Source organism: Tasmannia lanceolata, unplaced genomic scaffold (genome assembly GCF_043159265.1).
Source record: "Tasmannia lanceolata isolate RefF3 unplaced genomic scaffold, GAP_Taslan_0.1 ptg000013l, whole genome shotgun sequence".
Lineage (NCBI taxonomy): Eukaryota > Viridiplantae > Streptophyta > Magnoliopsida > Canellales > Winteraceae > Tasmannia > Tasmannia lanceolata.
Genome location: NW_027518690.1, coordinates 44,815,188 through 44,822,610, shown reverse-complemented (window position 1 = coordinate 44,822,610; position 7,423 = coordinate 44,815,188). Strand labels below are relative to the sequence as shown.

The 7,423-nt window shown below is 39.7% G+C and overlaps 1 long non-coding RNA gene across 1 annotated transcript; it reads right to left on the bottom strand.

Moving 5' to 3' along the window:
- Positions 1-981: 981 nt before the first annotated feature.
- LOC143890238 (uncharacterized) lies at positions 982-7,300 on the bottom strand. Its single transcript, XR_013255148.1, has 3 exons — positions 7,160-7,300; positions 6,858-6,954; positions 982-1,333 (listed from the first exon to the last, which is right to left on the bottom strand). It is a non-coding gene; the product is annotated as an uncharacterized LOC143890238 (long non-coding RNA).
- Between the last annotated feature and the right edge of the window lie 123 nt (positions 7,301-7,423).

Below are 7,423 nucleotides of genomic sequence, written 5' to 3'. Positions count from 1 at the left end.
GAGTGGAGATCATGGGACCCACTCTATCAAAGCATAGTGAGTGTAGTTGTTGGGACCTACGCTATCAAAACACGCTGTAAAGTTGTGGGGCTATGCAAGGATTTGGGCAGAGATGGTGGACTCATTCATGGATGTAAAATGTTGGGCTCAACCGCTCAACCATACTTATTGTCTTGGGTAGATATGGTAGGCCTTATCATATCCAAACACGAGCTTAAAACGATGGACCTCACCCATGCATATGAATGAGTTAAAAAGTCCACAATAGAAAAAATCCTAGTAAAAATGTACCATGGAAAAAGTTTCCCAGTAAAAATTTTCCATTTAGGCCATGTCTCGCAGCTAGGATTTTTTGTTCATGATGAGTCGGTGTCTGGAAGTGGTGAGGGAGGGGGTAGGGCAGTGAGAGAAGGAGAGAGATTTGAGAGGGCACGATTGAAATGAGAGCGAGAAGTGGCTAAAATCTAGTTTTGAGTTGAGTTTTTTATTTTCTGATTTTTAGCCACTTCTCATAGAGACACTAGTTTCCTAATTTTTAGCAACTTCACCCTCATCTCCACTTGGATACACCTATCTATCATGGGGAAAAAAATCATGACAGCCAGACGTGCCCTAAAAGAAACCAAATGACACAGGAAGAAACATCGTATAGTATGTATTATAGATCACATATTTTGCTCATCTTCCTGAATTGAATCTGCTCGGCGTAAAAAACATGTGAAAACTCATAAAGCAAAAAATGAGAGAAGCCCTATGGATAATGGTTGGCAAAAATACTCTTAATGTATTGAATATTTGAATAGAAGTGATAGGTTTTTCTCTCTCTGTCTACCTACTACATCTGATGTTAAAATTTTAATTAATACAAAGCATATAATTAGTAACTTGATCCAAAATAACTAAGCTTTTGTAGCTCTTTCGCACTAACGTTTGAATTTTAATTAATACAGAGCACATAATTAGCAACTTGATCCATAATAACCATGCTTTTATAGCTCTCTTGCGCAAACTAGATTTTCATACTTTCCTTTTCTTAGTTCTTTAGCTTTGAGATACAGACCTTCTTACATAGCAAGAAAGATAATCTACCCATACTCTCACTAATCTCAAACATGCACAAATGTAAGCTCAATTATATTAATACAACGGAACATGGGGAAGTGAATAGAAAGATACAAGGAGCTTTCGGTTTGCACCTTCTACTATCCAAATCAAATGGTTTCCTCAAAGTTCTTGCAAAACAAAATAATAATTACTTGGTTTGATCACATTCCTTGTCCTCGAATTGTATATTTGCCTCGGAAAATTGACTGGACACCTTTTCCACGAGACTCTGCCAACTCAAACGATGTTGTTTAACTACTTGTCGGATGAGTCACTTGGGATAATCTATCAAAACCAATTGACTTGACTTTGAGCAAGGCTGATGTAATAGCTTAAACAAATCCACTAAAATGAGTAGTTGAACTCTCTTAAAACTAATACAAATGTGTCGATTTTCATTGATATGCTCGAAGGGGATGGTGGGTGGAAAACCTAGTGTTTGGAAATAGAATGGATGGAAAGTTGGAAACCCCCTAACTAACAAAAAGCAAGAAAGAATATAGTTTCTTGATATGATGATCTTAACCCTTTGATAGTTGAGGTTTAGAAGGCGGCACGTTATAAAAATATGCACAAATTGGAGGGTTAGGACCACCCTGTGGAGATAATTTTAAGGCTTCATTGTATGAAACGAAGGGAATTTCCAGCAACCATTCTTCACAAGGCTTCTTTCAACTTTGCCTCGTGAGAATGAGAAAAAGGTGAAAATTAGAAACATCTCATTCAGCAAGGAGACCAGTTTCTGACTGTTTCTATAGATTCCTACAAAAATGGTGTTTGAGAATGTGTTTTCACCTGAATTTTTGAAGCCATACGTATGAATTCGACCTATTCTCATTGGTCCACTCTTCAGACGGAGGACTAAAAGGGCTGCTGAAAACCCTAAACAATTGTGGAAAAGGCTACATGGAAAAAAAGGCTAGATTGAAAACCATGACGTAGGCTGTTAAGGACGACGGATGCGGAGAAGCATGGTGTAATGTTACGGTCCAAAGTGGGGGCTTGCCTAGGTATGTGATTTGGTGGGACCTGACCAAGTATGGCACAGTTTTAAGACGCCTAAGTAACAGTGTAACACCAATTTTTTCTTTTACTACAAGTAGTTTGTGTTAGCTCTAAGAAAAACCAATAGCCAAGCCTAGCCAGATTGTCTGTACCCTGAAAAAATCAAATGTATTACAAATGAGTAGACCTGGCAAAAAGTGACCCGGACCCGCCCGGAAATTCCGGGTCCGGGTCACCAATATGTGACCCGTTTGAAATTGACCCGCGGGTCCACCCGGCCCGTCAAAACTGGGCCGGGCTGGGTGACCCGCGGGTGCCCGAAGTACAAAAGTTTTATTTTGGCCTTTTTTCCCTGTAATTGTCATAATTTTCTTTGTAATTTTTTTTGCTAATTGTCATATTTTAATACATTTTTTTTGGTAATTTTTCTACTTTGATTCCATTTTTCCGTAATTTTCATTTAAAACTTACTACCCGCATGATTATTATATATTGCTATTATTTATTGCTAGCCACCTTTGTGCAAATCATACTTCTACTGATCTTTGCAGCAAAGGATAGCCTCGGCAAAGGTGGCTAGTGAATCCCTATACAAAAAAAAAAAACCTTGAAAAATCCGGGTGACCCGCGCGACCCGGCCTGTACGGGCCTGGTGCGGGTCCAAGCTCAATGACCTGTAAAATTTTCCGTTTGACCCGGCCGGGCCGTTTGCCATGTCCACAAATGAGAAAACAAGAAATGATCCAGTGTACTCATTACCGTTCGATCAAAGATCAAGGATCAATAAAATCGATAGTGAAGTGAAGTGGGGTTGTACTTTGATCCCTCCACCTAGGGGTGTAAACGGATCGAATTCGAATCGGATATGGCTATATCCGAATTCGATTACAGTATACATTATTCGAATTCGGATTCGGATTCGAATTAGACGGATATTTAATATCTATTAGCAAATTCGTATCCGCCGGATATTGTTCGAATTCGGATATTATCCGTATCCGTTTATCCTGTAAATTCGAATATTTTATTGAAGCACTTTATCTTTCTTCTTCTTACTCCTCAAATGAATTGTCCAAACCCTAAAACCAAACATCTACCTTCTCTTCGCAAAATTAACATTCAAACCCTAAAATATATGAGATCCTCTTCTTTTTGAAACAAAGGCAGAGAGAGAGAGAGAGAGAGAGAGAGAGAGAGAGAGAGAGAGAGAGAGAGAGAGGCATTGGGGATGGATGATGGTGTTCGTAGTAGTCTTTGGGTTTTTTTTGTTTTTGTTTTTTTGTTTTTGTATATGATGGAATTGGTTTGAGCTATTTTGAACAGGGGCAATGGGAGTGCTGATTGTGGAAGATGAAGATAAATGGGGATGGAGATGAGATTGGGTTAGAGATGGAGGTGTCTGGTGGTAATGGAGGTGGCTGTGAGAAGGTGGAGAGGGGATTTTGGTAGGGTTGGAGGCACTAAGGAATGCCGAAGATGGTGTCTCAGCTTTCTCCTTTCTCCTCTCTCTTGCTTCTCCTTGCAAACCTTAGAAGTCCATTCTTTTAATTGCATTTTGGGTTTTTACATAACCCTAAGTTGAAAAATTGATCTGATCCATCAATGACCTAGATGGCGTTTTTGCATTAGAATTTTCTAGAAACTATGACATTTTTCAGTCACCGTCATCCATTTGTCTCTTTCATCCTACATCCCACATTTGTTGCTTCATAAAGAAGCCATGTCAAACTCCAAGAATGCCCTTAAAATGAGAGATTACTTCATTTCCTACTCAAAACACTTTTTGTTTTTGTTTTTGTTTTTTCTAAAAAGAAAATTCACTTTTCTTTTAGAAACAAACAAAGGATAGTGTGTCATTACTAAAATTAAATATTAATGATATTATTAATAATAAATAAAAAAAATTTACTTCTCAGATTCGGATGTTAAACGGACCGAATATACCATTTACCAGATTCGCATCCGCTAAGAGCCGGATATCTCATATACGGATTCGGATAATATCCGCTTGAAACAGATCCGGATAATATTCGCTTTAAACGGATACGGATGCGGAGCGTAATCGAATTTTCGAATATCCATTTACACCCCCTACCTCCATCTCCAAACAAAGTTCAAAAAATCAAACAGATGGGAAAGAAGCCATTTACATTACCATGAGTACTCTCACTCCTCATCCCCCACCAGCAAAACCCACCAGAATAAATGCCCGCACTGGCAGAATTTCCACACACCCATTAATCTCCATGTTAGAACTCTGCAAAAACATGAACGAACTCACCCAAATCCATTCAAATCTAATCAAACTCGAACTTTTCCACCACCCTCTTGCCTTCACCAGAGTCATGGCATTTTGCTCAATCTCTCCTTCCGGTGACATAAACTACGCGAGATCGATTTTTGACCGAGATAAAAACCCAAATTCTTTTGCTTACAATGTAATGATCAGAGGCTATTCGCAGAGTAATCGGCCTGAAGAGGCGATTTCTTTGTTTTATGGGATGGTTTGTGACGAGAACTCGACGCCCAACGGACTAACTTTCCCGTTCGTTTTGAAGGCGTGTTCACGGTTAAAAAGTGTGGAAGAGGGGAAGCAGATTCACGGGCAAGTTTTCAAACATGGGTTGAGTTTGGACTTGTTTGTTCAGAATGCTTTGATCGCAATGTATGCATGTTGTGGGTCTGTTGTGTATGCTCACAGGGTGTTTGAGAAAATTCCTCAACCGGATGTTGTTTCTTGGAATTCAATGATCACGGGTTTAGTGGATATTGGTCTTATAAGGGATGCGCACGAGCTGTTTGATAGAATGCCTGAGAGGAATTTAGTTTCTTGGAACTGTTTGATTGATGGGTATGTAAAACTTGGGTCATTGGGGATTGCACGGGAATTGTTCGATGATATGTCTATGAAGAATTCGATCAGTTGGAACACTATGGTTGGTGGGTATGTCTCTTCTGGTATGATGGAAGATGCTCGCTGGTTGTTTGATCAAATGCTGCCGGAGATGAAGGATTTGATCACCTTTAATAATATGATTGATGGGTATGCAAAGGATTGTCAATTCAAAGAGGTCTTAGAACTCTTTAGGGAGACGCAAGTAGTGAAAGTTAAACCAAACAATTTCACATTGGTGACGGCGCTTCTTGGGTGTTCTTATCTTGGAGCTTTAGATCAATGCGAGTGGATCCATTCCTATATAGAGAGCAATGGGATTAAATTGAATGCTGTTTTAGGAACAGCGCTTATGGATACGTATGCGAAGTGTGGGAAAATAGAGAGAGCCCTTTCCGTGTTTAAGATTATGGAGGAGAGGGATGTCGGGGCATGGAACTCAATAATTTCAAGTCTTGGCATCCATGGTTATGGTAAAGAAGCTATAGAAATTTTCTTAGAGATGTTGGAATCAGACATTGTGCCCGATGAAATAACTTTTGTTTGCATTTTGAGTGCCTGTCGGCATTCAGGATTTGTCGATGAGGGTCGCAAATTCTTTAAGCTCATGAGTGAAGTATATGATATAGTGCCCAAAGTAGAACATTATGGATGTATGGTTGATCTTCTTGGTCGGGCAGGGCTGTTAGACGAAGCTAGAGAGCTTATAAAAGCTGTGGATGTGAACTCAAGTGTTCCTATGTGGGGGGCACTACTTGGTGCTTGTAGTCGGCTTGGTAATGTAGAGATGGGTGAATATGCAGCAAAACGTCTCTTCGAATTGGATCCTAATGATATTGGTTGCTATGTGGTTTTGTCTAATATCTATGCGGCGGTGGGCAGGTGGGATGATGCCGTTGATGTACGGAAGCGAATGAGGGATAATGGGAAGGAAAAGGTCCCTGGTTGTAGTTCCATTGAAGTGAATGGTGTAGTTCATGAATTTCGAGTGGGGAATAACTCTGATTCTTTGGAAGAACTTTTCTAGTCTAGAAATTAGCTATTTCAACAAGATAGATTTTGATCTCCACTTGAAGATCAAAATGTTTGGGAACAACAGAATCTAGTCAAATCACCCTGAAGTTGATTCTCTGTTCTCTAATTCAACATGTCACGGTGGGGGCCTGCCTAGGTATGGGACTAGGTGGGAGCCAGCCTAGTATGGGACAGGTTTAAAGGGTCTAGCCTAACATGTTCACGTTTCGTCAGTTCTAGAGCTTTTGGCCTTTTGGCTTATTGGTTAGGTATCTAGGCTCACCGTGGTTATCCAAATCTTAATCCAATCCATGATCGATCTGTAATGGCAAGAAACAAAGCAAATACAGAACATGGACCTCGAGTTATTTGGTTCATTTCCAATGGAAGCTACATCCACAGATTAAGATGAGAATTTTCCTCTATATTCGAATTGCCACAGGTACAAGAGAAGGATATTTGGTTGTGTAGACCTGCAATATAGAATGGCTGAAAAACTCCAATTTGGGTGTACATCCAAAAGCTCCCAGAAGTATATATGCATCTGTTGTGATTACCATGTGTTGCTCATGTTTTTCCTTCTCGGGATTATGAACATCTTGTGATAAGGCAGCAATTTTATGATGCAATCAGTTGCACATTCCACTGCTAGATTAGTGATTGTTTTTCATTGGGTTTTTATTTGGTGGTTAATTGCTATCCATTCTTTTAGAAAATTCAACAGGCCTTATTCAATCTGATCACACACACAAAAAAGGAAAGAAAGAAAGAAAGTAAAAGAAAACAATAAGTACAAAGATAACACAAGTGGATAAAGTAGTAGTGGAAGTAGATGCCTTACATGTCATCCGGTGGGTCTCGTGCTCTCATCTTCATCCTTGAAGATTTGCACATTACTTTGGTGAAATCCAAGACTAGATTGGGTCCTCATCTTTAGCCTGTTATCATGTGAGAAGATCAGCCAACATCATTGCAGATAGCTTAGCGTGAGAGGGTGTGAATGAGGAATCGTTAAAAGGCTACGATTCCTTGCATCTTTGATCGACCATCTCGATCCTGTTTTTCTTCTAATAAATTATTTATAACATTAAAAAAAAACCGGGCCTTTAGGACAATTCTTGTTGAGACCTGGGTGGAACTCACCATTAAAAGCCAGCCTTTAAGGGGAGGATGCCCAATTCCTTATAAGCACATCTGCATCCATTCAATTTTCTGATGTCGGATCTTTGCTTTCGCATGGAAGTGGTGGAACCCCAATGCTGGGGGTGACTCTCACTTCCCCATATAAAGTCATGAATTATATAATAGAGGGGTCTACCAGGACGGAGGACTTATTGGTCAAAAGGGCAATGGACCCACAGGTATATTAATTATGGCTAATGATGTTGGCACTACCTTCTTTTTTTT